Here is a 17,181-nt window from a genome sequence, read left to right as displayed (position 1 = left end):
AGATCAGCACTGTGATCATAATATCGATGACTGTCCAGGCCACAACTGCCAGAACGGCGGTGTGTGTGAATGAAGTCAATACCTACAACTGCCGGTGCCACGTCATTACAGGGAGAACACATATATTTGTGCTTGCCCCAAAGGCACAATGTGTAACATCAACATTGACGACTGCGCCATCAACTGTGACATCAATAACAACGAGTGTGAGTCCAACCCACTGCACATGCAGAGCTGGCTTCACTGGACCTAACTGCCAAACCAACATCAACGAGTGTGCCTGTGAGATCCTGCTGGCACCCTGCAGCCCCAGACCCTGTAAAAACGGTGGAGTGTGTAAGGAAGCTGAAGACTACTAGAGCTTCTCCTGCATCTGCCCTGAAGGATGGCAAGGTCAAACATGTGAGATCGACATCAACGAATGTGTGAAGTCCCTGCCGCAGCGGTGCCGTCTGCCATAACACCATGGGTGGTTACCAAGAAAGAAAGCAAAACGAAGACAAAGGTGTCTGTCAAGCACGAGTTTGATCGGCCTTCCAGCGGGAAGAGACTCCTGCAAAGAGGAGAGAGGAGAGAGGAGTGACAGCAAAACGAAGACAAAGGTGTCTGTCAAGCACGAGTTTGATCGGCCTTCCAGCGGGAAGAGACTCCTGCAAAGAGGAGAGAGGAGAGAGGAGTGACAGCAAAACGAAGACAAAGGTGTCTGTCAAGCACGAGTTTGATCGGCCTTCCAGCGGGAAGAGACTCCTGCAAAGAGGAGAGAGGAGTGACAGCGACTGAGAAGTCCTGTAAAGCGGCTGTAAGAGGTTAAACTTTGCATGAAACAGGATATCGGGGTGGGACTTGGAATTAGGAGGGACTGCATTATTTTTAGTCTGATTAGGTCGAGTCAAACTGAGGAGATTGTTTCTTGGTTTTCCATCAACTTTTGTTTTTATGTTTTGTCAAAATAGTAATTATGATCTTGAGAAGCAGCTTTGTAGCTCGTATTTGAGCACGTTCCCATGTCAGTATTCTAGTGCAGAGGAGGAGGATGCAGAGGAGGAGGATAAGGATGTGTTTGTTCTGCATGTTCGAGGTCGTGAGCGTTACGAAATGTTGAAAAAAATCAACGATGGTCTGGAGTTGCTGGACAAAGAAAGCAAAATGAAGACAAAGGTGTCTGTCAAGCACGAGTTTGATCGGCCTTCCAGCGGGAAGAGACTCCTGCAAAGAGGAGAGAGGAGTGACAGTGAATGAGAAGTGTCTTGCTGAAGAAAATCAACGATGGTCTGGAGTTGCTGGACAAAGAAAGCAAAACAAAGACAAAGGTGTCTGTCAAGCACGAGTTTGATCGGCCTTCCACTCCTGCAAAGGGAAGAGGAGCTCCTGCAAATGAGAAGTGTCTTGCTGCCTCCTTCTTTGCGAAGTGTCCTGAAAGATGGTGCAGAGAGGAGACAGTCACTGACTGTAAAGCGGCTGTAAGAGGTTAAACTTTGCATGAAACAGGATATCGGGGTGGGACTTGGAATTAGGACCTCACTGCATTATTTTTAGTCTGATTAGGTCGAGTCAAACTGAGGAGATTGTTTCTTGGTTTTCCATCAACTTTTGTTTTTATGTTTTGTCAAAATAGTAATTATGATCTTGAGAAGCAGCTTTGTAGCTCTTTCCCATGTCAGTATTCTAGTGCAGAGGAGGAGGATGCAGAGGAGGAGGATAAGGATGTGTTTGTTCTGCATGTTCGAGGTCGTGAGCGTTGCAAAGAGGAGAGAGGAGTGACAGAAATGTTGAAAAAATCAACGATGGTCTGGAGTTGCTGGACAAAGAAAGCAAAACAAAGACAAAGGTGTCTGTCAAGCACGAGTTTGATCGGCCTTCCAGCGGGAAGAGACTCCTGCAAAGAGGAGAGAGGAGTGACAGCGAATGAGAAGTGTCTTGCTGTTTTTTTACGTTTGCGAATGAATAAAGGTTGAATAGATTATGCATAGGAGAGCAGGTCACACTGTAAGCAAGAGAATGCAGTCACTACTTACAACTAGAGGTCGACCGATTACAGGTGAACCATGTATCGGTGCCGATAAATTGTCATTGTTTAATCTATCGGCATCAATGGCCGATATCTGTGTTTAGTAGCAATTTATAGTCAGGCATGTCAGACGGGCAGCCCCGTGTTATTGGTACCGGCAGAACGCATGTGAAGGACCCCAACCCAAAACTTGTAATCCTGGGAGATAAGGTAAGGCTTAAATTCTGCTATTTCAAAGTTGTATGGTGGTAACATATTTACTAGGTTATATATGTTACAAGTGTGAAACTATGAAGTGTTGCTTCACTAAAAAAAAAAAAAAAAAAAAACGAAAAGCATTGAACCGTCGAGAGCTGTAACCTAAGGCTACAGCTGATTGAGTTCACAGGCTCACAGTTAACTTGTCCTTGCTGTTAGCTTGAAGGACTTTACTGAAATCTAGTAGCAGCTTGCTTGCTGCAGTAATATGTTGGCCCAAATGTTATGAGTTCTGCTTAAATTTTCCTGTATTGGAGTCGAAAAATGTCCCTCTGTTCGTGGGGTGGAAGGCGTCATTATGTTGCGCTGCGAGTTTGATGCCTCCGCCAGCTCACAGACAGCTCCGTGCTTGGAGACACAGAGCAGCCATGGAGCAGCTCAAACGGTGTATGACATTTGTTCAGAAGCGTGGTTTAGGTGACGCAGACAATAGCCGAGTTTCCAACTTATTTACATCAAAGAAAATTCACCTCAAGAACATGCGCAGCTGCGTGTGTTTCTATCAACGTGTTTGCGAATAAAAATGGATCTTAAGCCTGATGTGAAGTGACGTGTTCAGACCAATGTCTGTATATAGCCTACGTCCACAGTAAAGTAGTATAACGTTAATAGTCAAGAATGTGAGAAATCACAAAGGGTTTAGCATTGCCCTTGCAAGTCTGTGCATCATGACAGTTATTTTGTTATTTATGTATTTGTGTGATTACTGCTAGATTATGGTAATTTGGTTTTAAAAGTCTGATTAAGTTAAAAACAAAAACAACACATAAGACAAAGGTTTTGTTTCTTTTACGCATTTTTCTAAATTAGTGTGTAATTGTTTTAATGTGAATAGAATATTGGAGTTGTACACTGACTTGAGGATGTCTGTTTCTTCTGTGTAGAAATTGCTGTCTGATGGCAGAACAAAAATCAAATCCAGTGTGGCAGCATTTCACAGAGCCAACACCAGGGAAAGGCAAGTGCAATATCTGCAATGGACTGGTGAGCTTGGGGGTCTGAAAAAGGTAAAAAGAAAAACACCACAAATTTGTGGAGTCACCTGAGAGATTGTTGTGCATCAAGATCAGTGTCTGTCAAGCCACGGTCCACACAGGGAAGAGACTCCTGCAAAGAAAGTCACCTCCAAGCTTCTGTGACAAGCAAAGTCAAGCCCACTTGAAAGATGCAAAAGGAAAAAGAAGAAGCAGCTGCCTCTACAGCCAACGTATCTCAGCCAACTGTAATGGACATGTTTGATGCCCAACGTAAATGGCAGAATTCAGATCCCAGGTCAAAAAAACTTGACACTTTAGTTACAGAAATGATTGCCACAGATAATCAGCCGTTTTCATTTGTCTCAGGTATTGGTTTGAGGCTGGTGGCTGCAATGGAGCCCAGATACAAACTAAAAACTGAGAAGCACTACCGCACTGATGTTCTAGATGGTATCATTACGAAAGTGGAGAAGAAAATAAAAACACTCATTGCAGAGGATGCTGGCCCTTTTTGTCTTTCACAACAGACTGTTGGTCAGGGGACACTGAAGCACTGATGAGTCTAACATGTCATTTCATTGATGACAACTGGGAAAGGAAACAAGTCATCCTAAATGCCAAGGCAATGTCTGGCTCCCACACTGGGGAGTACATCAGCAACATGTTCATCAGCATGCTGAAGCACTGGGACATCAGCCATGACAGAGTTGTGCTAGTGCTCCGTGACAGTGGTGCTAACATGGTAAAAGGCCTCAGACTGACAGACGTACCTGATCTCAGCTGCAGTGCACACACTATACAGCTTGTGGTGAACGATGGGATCAACAGTCAGCGAGTGGTGCTGGACGTTAATGCCAAGTTAAAGACCATAGCCAAACATTTCAACCACTCCGTGCTGGCAAAGCAGCATCTGAAAGATATTCAAAAAGAACTGGACTTCCCCAGCACAGTCTCATTCAGTCTGAACCCAATCGCTGGAACTCAACACTCCACATGATGCAGAGGATGCTGGAGCAGAAACGCGCTGTGAACATCTATGCTGGAGAATATGGAAAATTTGCTACTGCCAACAGCAGATCAATGGGACATCATTGCCAATTTGATTGACACACTGGAACCAGTTGAGGAAGTTACCCTCAAATGAGATCAGAACTGCAGGTCAGAGGCTATCTCCAGTGTCATCCCAAGCATTGCAGTGCTGAAAATGTTGCTTCAGTCAGAGGGTCCTAACACAAGGGGCATAAAAACTCTGAGGGAGACGATGCTGCAAAGTTTGGAGAAAAGGTTCGCAAAAATCGAGGAGACCAAATGTTTGGTTTTAGCAACGCTGCTGGATCCTGCTACAAGAATCATGTCTTTGCCATGGACACACTGGCCAAGGCAAAACAGTGGATGCAAGAAGAGCATGCCATTGTGTCTGAGCAACTGAACATAGCCACCACGGAAGACCAAGGACCAGATCCGAAACAGAGAAGGGTGGGAGAGGAAGAATCACCTGGTGCCTCCAGTGCTCTCGAACAGATGTATGCCAACATCTTAGGGCCTCATGGAAGTACTGCTGAGGAGACTGATGATGAGCAAATTGAGCATCACATCTCTGAGCAGCTGAAGCAGTACCTCCGTGAGCCTTTGATTGACAGACAGACTGGTCAGCCACTGGAATGGTGGAAACAGAACACATCCCGCCTACACCTACTTGCACAACTGGCTAGAAAATTCCTCTGTCCACCCCCATCCTCTGTTCCTAGTGAGAGAGTTTTTAGTGTCATTGGGAATATTTATGATGATAAAAGAAGCAGACTAACTGGAGAACATGCTGAACAGTTGTGTTTCCTGTCATGACAACCTACGGTTCTTAAACTGGGAGTACTGAAAGCACTTTCAGAAGTGAGGAAGACTCAGGCACTGCATGTTTACAATAATTTCCTGTAAAACTTCTTCAATGTTTTCATACATTTTCTTAAAAACAATTTGGAATATGCTGCTGTTTTATGCTGCTCAGGGAAGCTGTTTTATGCTTCTCAGGGAAGCTGTTTTATGCTGCTCAGGGAAGCTGTTTTATGCTGCTCAGTTGTTTACTTGAGGTTCTGTTTTATATACAAATTATATTCTGTTTTATATACAAATGTTTGTTTTACATGTTTTATGTTCTGTTTTATATACACAGCACTTTAAACTGTGTCAAATGTCATTTTCATTTTGTTGCTGGTTGCTAGTGTGTTTGCAGTACTACTGTTTATTTTTTATGTAACATATTTTTATATTTTCCAAGTTAATTTATTTTTATATTTTCCAAGGGAATTTATTTTATTTAAAGAAATATTTATTGAATTTTTCTTTAAATGAATATTTCAGTTAACTTGCTGAAAAAAAACTGATGGTCTGGAGTTGCTGGACAAAGAAATGTTAAAAAAAGACAAAGGTGTCTGTCAAGCACGAGTTTGATCGGCCTTCCAGCGGGAAGAGACTCCTGCAAAGAGGAGAGAGGAGAGAGGAGTGACAGCGAATGAGAAGTGTCTTGCTGTTTTTTTACGTTTGCGAATGAATAAAGGTTGAATAGATTATGCATAGGAGAGCAGGTCACACTGTAAGCAAGAGAATGCAGTCACTACTTACAACTGCCGGTGCCACGTCATTACACCTCAATACTGACAGAAAATGTGGATGAGTGTGAGTTCATGCCGGTTAGACTGGAGACGACTGCAGTGAGAATCTCGACGACGGTGCCAGCGCGGCTTGTTACCATGGCGCCACCTGCCACGACCGCGTAGCCTCCTTCTTTTGCGAGTGTCCTCACGGGTGCACAGATTTGCTGTGCCACCTCGATGACGCCTGCATCAGCAATCCGTGTCAAAAGGGTTCCAACTGTGACACCAACCCCGTCAATGGCAAGGCGATCTGCACCTGTGAATGTGCTGAAGGTTATTCAGGACAGCACTGTGAGACCTCATCACCCTCTCTGTCTTACTGTAGCTGCCTTCCAGGTTTCACAGATCAGCACTGTGATCATAATATCGATGACTGTCCAGGCCACAACTGCCAGAACGGCGGTGTGTGTGAATGAAGTCAATACCTACAACTGCCGGTGCCACGTCATTACAGGGAGAACACATATATTTGTGCTTGCCCCAAAGGCACAATGTGTAACATCAACATTGACGACTGCGCCATCAACTGTGACATCAATAACAACGAGTGTGAGTCCAACCCACTGCACATGCAGAGCTGGCTTCACTGGACCTAACTGCCAAACCAACATCAACGAGTGTGCCTGTGAGATCCTGCTGGCACCCTGCAGCCCCAGACCCTGTAAAAACGGTGGAGTGTGTAAGGAAGCTGAAGACTACTAGAGCTTCTCCTGCATCTGCCCTGAAGGATGGCAAGGTCAAACATGTGAGATCGACATCAACGAATGTGTGAAGTCCCTGCCGCAGCGGTGCCGTCTGCCATAACACCATGGGTGGTTACCAAGAAAGAAAGCAAAACGAAGACAAAGGTGTCTGTCAAGCACGAGTTTGATCGGCCTTCCAGCGGGAAGAGACTCCTGCAAAGAGGAGAGAGGAGAGAGGAGTGACAGCGATTGAGAAGTGTCTTGCTGAAGAAAATCAACGATGGTCTGGAGTTGCTGGACAAAGAAAGCAAAACGAAGACAAAGGTGTCTGTCAAGCACGAGTTTGATCGGCCTTCCAGCGGGAAGAGACTCCTGCAAAGAGGAGAGAGGAGAGAGGAGTGACAGCAAAACGAAGACAAAGGTGTCTGTCAAGCACGAGTTTGATCGGCCTTCCAGCGGGAAGAGACTCCTGCAAAGAGGAGAGAGGAGTGACAGCGACTGAGAAGTCCTGTAAAGCGGCTGTAAGAGGTTAAACTTTGCATGAAACAGGATATCGGGGTGGGACTTGGAATTAGGAGGGACTGCATTATTTTTAGTCTGATTAGGTCGAGTCAAACTGAGGAGATTGTTTCTTGGTTTTCCATCAACTTTTGTTTTTATGTTTTGTCAAAATAGTAATTATGATCTTGAGAAGCAGCTTTGTAGCTCGTATTTGAGCACGTTCCCATGTCAGTATTCTAGTGCAGAGGAGGAGGATGCAGAGGAGGAGGATAAGGATGTGTTTGTTCTGCATGTTCGAGGTCGTGAGCGTTACGAAATGTTGAAAAAAATCAACGATGGTCTGAAAAAAAAATCAACGATGGTCTGGAGTTGCTGGACAAAGAAAGCAAAATGAAGACAAAGGTGTCTGTCAAGCACGAGTTTGATCGGCCTTCCAGCGGGAAGAGACTCCTGCAAAGAGGAGAGAGGAGTGACAGCGAATGAGAAGTGTCTTGCTGTTTTTTTACGTTTGCGAATGAATAAAGGTTGAATAGATTATGCATAGGAGAGCAGGTCACACTGTAAGCAAGAGAATGCAGTCACTACTTACAACTGCCGGTGCCACGTCATTACACCTCAATACTGCACAGAAAATGTGGATGAGTGTGAGTTCATGCCGGTTAGACTGGAGACGACTGCAGTGAGAATCTCGACGACGGTGCCAGCGCGGCTTGTTACCATGGCGCCACCTGCCACGACCGCGTAGCCTCCTTCTTTTGCGAGTGTCCTCACGGGTGCACAGATTTGCTGTGCCACCTCGATGACGCCTGCATCAGCAATCCGTGTCAAAAGGGTTCCAACTGGACACCAACCCCGTCAATGGCAAGGCGATCTGCACCTGTGAATGTGCTGAAGGTTATTCAGGACAGCACTGTGAGACCTCATCACCCTCTCTGTCTTACTGTAGCTGCCTTCCAGGTTTCACAGATCAGCACTGTGATCATAATATCGATGACTGTCCAGGCCACAACTGCCAGAACGGCGGTGTGTGTGAATGAAGTCAATACCTACAACTGCCGGTGCCACGTCATTACAGGGAGAACACATATATTTGTGCTTGCCCCAAAGGCACAATGTGTAACATCAACATTGACGACTGCGCCATCAACTGTGACATCAATAACAACGAGTGTGAGTCCAACCCACTGCACATGCAGAGCTGGCTTCACTGGACCTAACTGCCAAACCAACATCAACGAGTGTGCCTGTGAGATCCTGCTGGCACCCTGCAGCCCCAGACCCTGTAAAAACGGTGGAGTGTGTAAGGAAGCTGAAGACTACTAGAGCTTCTCCTGCATCTCTGAAGGATGGCAAGGTCAAACATGTGAGATCGACATCAACGAATGTGTGAAGTCCCTGCCGCAGCGGTGCCGTCTGCCATAACACCATGGGTGGTTACCAAGAAAGAAAGCAAAACGAAGACAAAGGTGTCTGTCAAGCACGAATCGTCAAACATGTGAGATCGACATCAACTTGAATGTGTGTCTGTCAATCGGCCTTCCAGCGGGAAGAGACTCCTGCAAAGAAAAATAGTAATTATGAGAAAGGAGGATGCGAGGAGAGGATAAGGATGTCTGTCAATGTTCACGTGAGTTTGATCGAAGAAAATCAACTGGTCTGGAGCGGGAAGAGACTCCTGCAAAGAGGAGAGATCGGAGAGAGGAAAGAAACACCATGACAAGCAAAACGAAGACAAAGGTGTCTGTCAAGCACGAGTTTGATCGGCCTTCCAGCGGGAAGAGACTCCTGCAAAGAGGAGAGAGGAGAGAGGAGTGACAGCAAAACGAAGACAAAGGTGTCTGTCAAGCACGAGTTTGATCGGCCTTCCAGCGGGTAAGAGGTTGCAGCAAACCAAATCCCTGCAGTAACGGCGGTCTTTGCCGCGATGGCATCAACACTTTCACGTGCACCTGTCTACCCGGGTTTTGTGGCTGCAGATGTGAGCAGGACATAAACGAGTGTGAAAGTAACCCCTTGTGAGGAGCGATCCAGAATGACTGTTGAGTCACTTGAATGTAATTCATCTGGGTCACTTAGCAGCTCAGGTTGGCACGTTGGCTCCTCGAGTCGGCGCCTCTTTGGATTGGTCTTTTGGGGAGATCTCACATTTTGCAATCTTTTGTAAAGCTGAGAGTACACAGTAACCTGTGACAAGAGAAATTCAAATAAATGATTCAAATATCAAACAAATACCAAACATGCACCTGGATGCTGCACCTGGATGCATTTGACCTACCCATGCATTCTTGCTGCTCAGGTCTCGGTCCTGCAGCATTGGGTAGTACAGCACTATTCTCTTTGCCATAGCTGTAATTTCCGGCTTTGACGGGTATCTGTCTCCGTCCCCCTTAGCCCTCAGGATTGCGATCATACTGGTCATGGTGTTTCGGATGAGCCGACATCTGAGGTCCTTCGACATTTGGCAGTTGCTCTCTTCACCGGTCTTCGCCAACTCAAAATATTGTTTTCGGACTTGCTCTAGTTCGGTGTCAGTGTGCAAAACATATTCTGGGAAGGATAACTTCACAACCTTTTCAGGTGTTGTGTGCTTTGCAGGACATCTTTTCACTGGAGTGGATGTCTGAGGTAGGGGTGACCCATTAATAGAAGTAGAACTGCACGTTGATTTTGAGTCTTCTCTGCCAGTTTCCTGTAAAATAAAAGATAATTAAGTATTTGTAAAAGCAACTTTTCATTTATACTGTCTTAACACAAATTGTGATGCAGCATTGACAACTCCACTAAGGATATAACAATAATCATAAATAGTTTGTGTTACTATTCTCCTTTTAGTGATAATAAAGGTAGGTTTGGTGATTACCTTATGGTGTTACATATAAATAATTAATAAAAACAAGCAGAAAAGGAATAAACTTTCTCCACTCGCAGTACATCATCCTGCCCCAGGTTTACTGCAGCCCCGCGTCTCCTGCTTCTTCCCGCTCGTCCAGTGCCTCTTGCTCCCCGTCTTCCACTTCCACCTCTACTTCCTCTGCCCCTAATGGCCTGCTCTCTTGCAGACAGTCGACCTCGGGCCCGTCCCCTCTGACCCGACGACGTGTTTGGCTCGGGACTGTAGTCTGTGTCAGAGCCCAAAAAACTCTCATCTTGTGAACTCTGACAAGCAAAACAATGAATGATAAATAAAGTGTAATATACTACACAAAATATGTGTGTAAGTAAACTGTGAACTTTTTCTTTACTGTTACCAGTCAATCTGTGCTTATGAGCTAGCCTGACGGCTGTGAGTACTACTACTAACAGTAAAAGTAGGCCTCATCATGTTTGTTTTAAACATTTAGCATTATAATATTATAATATTAGGTGTGTTCTTACCGGTGAATGAGACATCCTAGTTTGTAGAGAAACGCAGCCGACCGTTAGCTCAGCTCTCGCTCAATGAGGCAGCGGCAGCGTAGCTACCTGGTTGCTAAGTAGCAGCAGCGCTCGTGCACGGCTCTGTGTCGAGGGGTGGGGGCAGGGAGTCCTGAAGGGTGGGGGAGGAGTTAAACGGAACTCCGAAGAGAAGCTAATTTCAAATCATGCTAGCTCTCTCAAATCGTACAGTATAGCTTTAATCAACAAAAAATGTAAATAAACATGATATAGCAATTGAACACACCTATAGGCTAACATAACTGTTCCAAAACCACATAGTTAGCTAATGCTGTGTCATTGAGAAACTGACCTCTTCTGAAACACCATGACAGATTCGCCAGACCGCTTTTCGTCGCAAGAAGTTCTCTGGGCCTGGGAAAAGGTCCCGCAGGTCTTCACGAGACAGAGTGCTGACCATTTCTTCACTTATGTTTGCAGCTGTGACATAATGTAAGACACACATTGCAAGATTAATTAGTGCCATAGAACAGCCAAACTGTATGAAACAGCTGGCTAGCGCCAACTAGCTAGTGCATTAACAACAGATAAAGAAATTACATACCTCAGTGAACTATGCATCACATCAGAGTGGTAAATTAAACATTGTAATCGGTTGTGATTCTCTTAATTCTGAAGCGATTTTAATTCAAATATACAGAATGTATATAGCAATCTACATTTTGTAGAAACTCATAAAAGCATAAATTCTAAATAATTTACATTTTAAGTTTAAGTGGCTATTCAGAAGGTTAATGTTTTGGTATATGTAGTGCCCCCTAGCTGTCCTAGCTATGTTATTGGAGTGAGCTGCCCGAATTCTTAAACTGTTTCTGGATGTAATTAAAGATAGGCTAAAGTAATTATGCTACACTATTATTTAAGCAGGTTATGACTACTGTTTAATAGCCCAATACAAGTCACAGCTAATAAATGTATATCTCTATACAACTCTATTTAGGTTAATTATACACCATTTACCTAATACTATTTTTATAAAGATAGACACTGGTTAACTATACACCATTTACCCAAGCAGTAATCTACTGAAATGACACTACACAAGGGAATAACTTTTAACCATTTTAACTACTACTGATCCCCCCCTTGTGCAGATGAACTACTGAGTATTTTCAACTCCTCATGCTCAGCAATCTTAGATTCCATTGCCCCCTTTAAGCTCAAACGCCCCAAACTCATATCACAACCATGGCTGGATGACACTACCCGCTCTCTCAGGCGAGCCTGTCGGACAGCTGAGCGAAAGTGGAAGAAAGATCACCTCACTGTTTCTTTCCAAATTTTCAAGAACTCTCTAGCAACTTTCCAAACAGCAGCTAAAGCAGCTAGAGTTATACACTTTTCCAATATTATCAGTGAACACGTCCATCGTCCCAAAATCCTTTTTAGCACTTTAAACTCAATCATCAATCCACAAGCCCCCTCACAAGTCGAGCCATCCACTGACATCTGCACGACATTTATGAAATGTTTTATTGACAAAATCAATCACATTAGGCAGTCTTTCACCCCCTCATCACCAGTCACTTCCCTGCATCACTTAGGCGTTAGGCCTTCAGCTCTTTTTGACCATTTCCTACCAGTGTCACTAGAGGAACTGAGGGACATTGTTAGGGTCATGAAGCCCTCAACTTCTCCTAACGATGCTGTCCCCTCCAAAATAATAAAAGACGTCTTTGACTCCATCGGCCCAAGTATTCAGGTCATCCTCAACTCTTGCCTGACCAGGGGTTTTGTTCCTGCAAGTTTTAAGCAGGCGGTTGTCCAGCCACTGCTTAAAAACATAACCTGGATGCAAAATGTCCAAGAAACTACCGTCCAATCTCTAAATTACCTTTTATTTCAAAAATCCTGGAAAAGGTGGTTTTATCACAACTATTGCCCTTTTTAAACCATGCCGAGATTTTAGAACCCTTCCAATCAGGTTTTAGATCACGTCACAGCACTGAGACAGCCTTGTTGAAAGTAACAAATGACCTGCTCCTCACTCTAGACTCTGGAGAAAATGCCATTTTGATCTTACTAGACCTCAGTGCCGCCTTCGACACTGTCGACCACAACACCCTCTTGTCGCGCCTAGAGCAGTGGGTTGGTATTAGTAGCACAGCTCTTCAATGGTTTTCCTCCTATCTCACCAATAGATCTTTCACAGTGTCTATCGGACAGTTCTCCTCACCCTCTGCCCCTGTGTCCTGTGGGGTTCCCCAGGGGTCAATTTTAGGCCCTGTCCTCTTCTGCCTATACATGCTCCCTCTAGGGAATATAATCAGGAAGCATAACATTGCATTTCACTTTTATGCTGATGACTCGCAATTATATCTCCCTCTCAAATCTGCAGACTCGCTCCAGACCCTCCTTGACTGCCTTGAGGAGGTAAAAGTTTGGCTGGGTAGTAACTTCCTCCAAATTAATAATGACAAAACGGAAGTCATTATTTTTGGACCTTCCAAATCCAAAACCCCTCGCACGGCCGACTTAGGTATTCTCTCCCCCTACGTCAAATCCCACTCCAGAAACCTGGGTGTCATCTTTGATTCTAATTTCTGCTTTGACAAGCAAATTGCTGCTGTGGTCAAGAGCAGTTTTTACCAGCTCAGAGTCATTGCCAAGATGAAACCCCATTTATCACTTCACAATCTGGAAATAGTAATACACGCCTTCATCACATCACGGCTGGATTACTGCAACTCCCTTTACCTAGGACTCCCTCAATCACTCCTCTCTCGCCTTCAGTTGGTCCAGAGCTCCGCAGCAAGGCTGCTGACTGGATCCAGAAAGCGGGATCATATAACCCCCATCCTAGCATCCCTCCACTGGTTGCCCATCCAGCACAGAATTCATTTTAAAACCGTACTTATGGTTTTTAAAGCCCTAAATGGCCTGGCCCCGCCCTACATCACAGAGCTCATCCACCACCACTCAGCACCCAGGTCCCTTAGATCAGGTAGCTTGGGTCTCTTACACGTTCCACGCACTAGGCTAAAACAGAGGGGTGACAGGGCTTTTGCTGTGGCTGCCCCCCGCCTTTGGAACGAGCTGCCGCCTGCAGTCAGAAACGCTCCTTCCATCACCATTTTTAAATCTAGGCTTAAAACACACCTTTTTTCCCTGGCCTTTCCTCCCCTTTTGTGATATCTCGTTTATTTTATATGTTTTATCTATGTCTATGTATGTGGTATGTGTTCCTTTATATGCCTCTTTGCACCATGTACGGCACTTTGGCCAGTGAAAACTGTTTTTAAATGTGCCTTATAAATAAATTTTACTTACTTACTTACTTTAAACTATATTATTCAAAGAGTATAAATGTACAGGTACACAAAAATATAAACCACAAACAACAAATTCGATATGGACTGCGTCCAGTCACTTCCCTCAGTTCAATACCTTCGGAGCTATGCGTAGCTTAGCCTAGCCTCCCCTCAATTGACAAACCCATTCAACCCCAAGCGTAGCTTAGCCTTCCCTCAAACACATTCAAACCCATGCGTAGCTTAGCCTTCCCTCAAACACATTCAAACCCATGCGTAGCTTAGCATAGCTTAGCAACCGATTACCGTAAAACCTCAATATACTCGTTGAACTACTATTTCTAAGCCGGCATGTAAATTACCTCATATATACACAAATAAACCAAATTGTGGGTACCCAACCAGTTTTCCAGTGCACTGAGCAGGCCTGTGTTGAGGCTAGAGAGTGTTGGAGCCTTAAACAAACGGCTACTTCGCTGACGGACTGACGGTTGAAATGAATGGCCGGGCTGGCAACTCTCTCGAACAGTCTAATTTCTCCTTCCCCAGCGCAAAGCTAACTTCAGTGCTGAACTAGCTTTAGATGGATCTCACTCGGCTGCTACAGAACTCTTTATGAGTCATACAGGACAGGCAAACACAATGTAAAACTATCACTGTCACAAGGTTGATGCTACGAGTCACTATCCGTTTCTCACATTAGTTTGAGCATTTGTTTCTCTTAACTTTTTAAAACTCTAACTCTCACTCAGGACACACCGTGCTCACTCTCAGTCTCCCTCTCTCGCTCTTCCTCCCCCTCTCCCAACCGTCGTTAACCTTTTAACTATACATAAGTAGCTTTTAGTTATTAAAACTGAGTTTTATAATGATATCTCTATGACGATTCAACCATATGCAATATCAAACCTCTGCATAGTTTTAAGCATTTTAAATCCTATTTATGAATCAAGGAACTTTTGATATCTATTGCAAGTCTCAATACACATTATATCTGTTTAACCTTAGCTGATCTTAACCTCTCTGATGAAGCAGATAAATTGCCAAGTAGATTTTCACTTATAAGGGATTTGTCTTGGTGTTACTGCTCCATAGTAAATTGCCCTATATAACCCTTACAATTACCACGGTAAAAATGTATATTTGACCACATTACCTCTTAAAGTCGACACCGTGGCGGCATCAAGTTCGTCCATGCTGTTAGCGGGTGTAGCTAGCAAGTTAGCTTTATCATACGTGCTCGGCTGCAACAGTGTACACAACAAATACACGTTGAAACATGGATAATATTTAAAATGTATGTGACTAAAAAACATGAGATATTCGATACAACTTAATCTGCAATGAAATACGAATTCAAATCGTCTCGGACTAGGTGGCTTTATTACGCACCTGTAACGTTCCCTCCAGTGAGCCAGCCGTGCGTGTGTTCGGTACTGCGCATGTCCAACTTTCAACAGATACCGGTAATTTCTCCCGGGCTGGATATAACGTGTTGTCTTGCTGCACTCGCTTTAACGTTAGGAATCTTGCTCCTCCAAGATGATCTGGCGTTGTTTCATATGCTACATTTTTGTGGCATTGACTCTGAAAAAACTTTTGAGTCACATCAACTCTTTACACAGTCGCAGCCCCGACTTTCGCGTGGTTTGTGGCATTGATGGCTGTCCTAGTGAGTATAGAGTGTATAACTCTTATTACTATCACATAAAGCGTACACACGCGCGTCATCTTCTCCAAGTGGACGGGGCCGAGGAGGAAGGATCAGCGTGCCATGCCTTGTCAGGAACATGTGAGAGCAACCAAACTATTGCTAGCAGTGTGGCTGAGGTCTGTCCAACCCAACAACATTCATCAGAGACTGAAGCGGGTTCAAGCATTGTCGCTCCAACGGTATGTCTTTATTTATGGTTTTTAGCTAGGCTAATATTACATTTTGTGGTGGTGATCGCAATGCCAACATTTTACCTGTTTTAATAGAGACGTTAATCTGTTTCAGTGTGGATTTCAAGAAGGTGGAGAAGGTCGTGTCAACGTTGATTTGTCCAAATATGCAACTGCATTTCTTCTTCAAGCCAGAGAAACCCATCGACTTACACAGGTAATTTTTAGTTTAATGTATTCCGTTGTTTTCTAGCAAGCTTAATAACAATAAGCTTATGTCATTAGAACAGTAGTCATAGACTCCTGGAATGCTCTGTCTAAAAGGGCTTGTTTCAGACAGAGGATGAGGGACTGCATAAAGGACCACCATAAGATAAATAAGGATACTTTGGAATTGTGAATCTCTAGTAGACTCTCAGAATACAATTAGAGCTGGAAATGAGCATAAATGATTCTATTTATAACATCAATTCCAACTACAGCCTTGTTCACATTTCTCTCATTTGTTTGTTTATTTGCATTTTATTTTTTTTTCTCCAGAGAGCTGTTAACCAGATGGTGTCCGGAGTCCAGCAATACCAGGCAGCATTACTGGAGCACCTAAAACATCAAATGAGTAACATGATTGAGACACATTCTGGGGACCTTGGTCAACTGAAGAATGATGTAATGGGAGTATTTGACAAGTTAAATGACCCTTTCAGTCAAATTGCTACAACACATTTGCAGGATAAGACAATCAAAGAACTGTTACAGCCAGTTGAACCAGAGATGATTATATCAAAAAATACGGTATGTTATGTGAAAAGTGGAGACTCTAGAGTCCTTACCATTAAACACCATTACTTTTATTATATACCATTGTTGAAAAGTTTGGAACAGCTGTTAATGCATCCAAGAATTCTTGCAATGATTGAACAGGGGCCACAGCCATGCAAGGATGGATTTTTTCAGGATTTAATTGATGGAGACATTTTTAAATCGCACCCACTGTTTTTGAGAGTTCCCACAGCATTGCAAATAATTTTATATACAGATGAAATTGAATTGTGCAATCCTCTTGGATCTCGGGCAAACAAAAACAAATTGTTATTGGTTTATTACACCTTAGGTAACATCAACCCTAAATACAGATCAAGACTTGCTGCCATTCGTTTGCTTGCCATGGTAAAATCAAAAGATATTTCTACTTGTGGTATTGATAAGGTACTTGAGAGGATTAATTGTGACTTGATTGAGCTGTATGATGGTGTTAAAGTTGTCACTGCAAATGGTGAGAAGACAATTTTTGGGGCGCTTATGTCTGTGTTAGGAGACACTCTAGCTCAACATGAAGTGGCCGGATTTAAGGAAGGAGTAGGGTTTGCCTACAGTAAATGCAGACACTGCGAATGCAACTTTAAAGACATGCAGGAAAAATTTAATGATGATTTGTTTGTTAAAAGGACCATGACAAGTCATATCAGACAATGTAGTGACATTGAAAAAGCAAGCACTGACTTTCTGAAAGAAAATCTTAAAACGACATATGGTATT

General features: G+C 43.8%; 2 pseudogenes; both read left to right on the top strand.

Moving 5' to 3' along the window:
- Nucleotides 1-3,431: 3,431 nt before the first annotated feature.
- On the top strand, nucleotides 3,432-5,085 carry LOC129115524 (zinc finger BED domain-containing protein 4-like; annotated as a pseudogene).
- Nucleotides 5,086-6,382: 1,297 nt separating this feature from the next.
- On the top strand, nucleotides 6,383-8,112 carry LOC129115523 (neurogenic locus notch homolog protein 1-like; annotated as a pseudogene).
- Nucleotides 8,113-17,181: the final 9,069 nt, after the last annotated feature.

The sequence above is a fragment of the Anoplopoma fimbria genome, unplaced genomic scaffold (assembly GCF_027596085.1).
Source record: "Anoplopoma fimbria isolate UVic2021 breed Golden Eagle Sablefish unplaced genomic scaffold, Afim_UVic_2022 Un_contig_7523_pilon_pilon, whole genome shotgun sequence".
In the NCBI taxonomy this organism is placed as follows: Eukaryota; Metazoa; Chordata; class Actinopteri; order Perciformes; family Anoplopomatidae; genus Anoplopoma; species Anoplopoma fimbria.
Note: the sequence above shows the minus strand (reverse complement) of the source record. Positions and strands in the feature narration are given on the sequence as shown.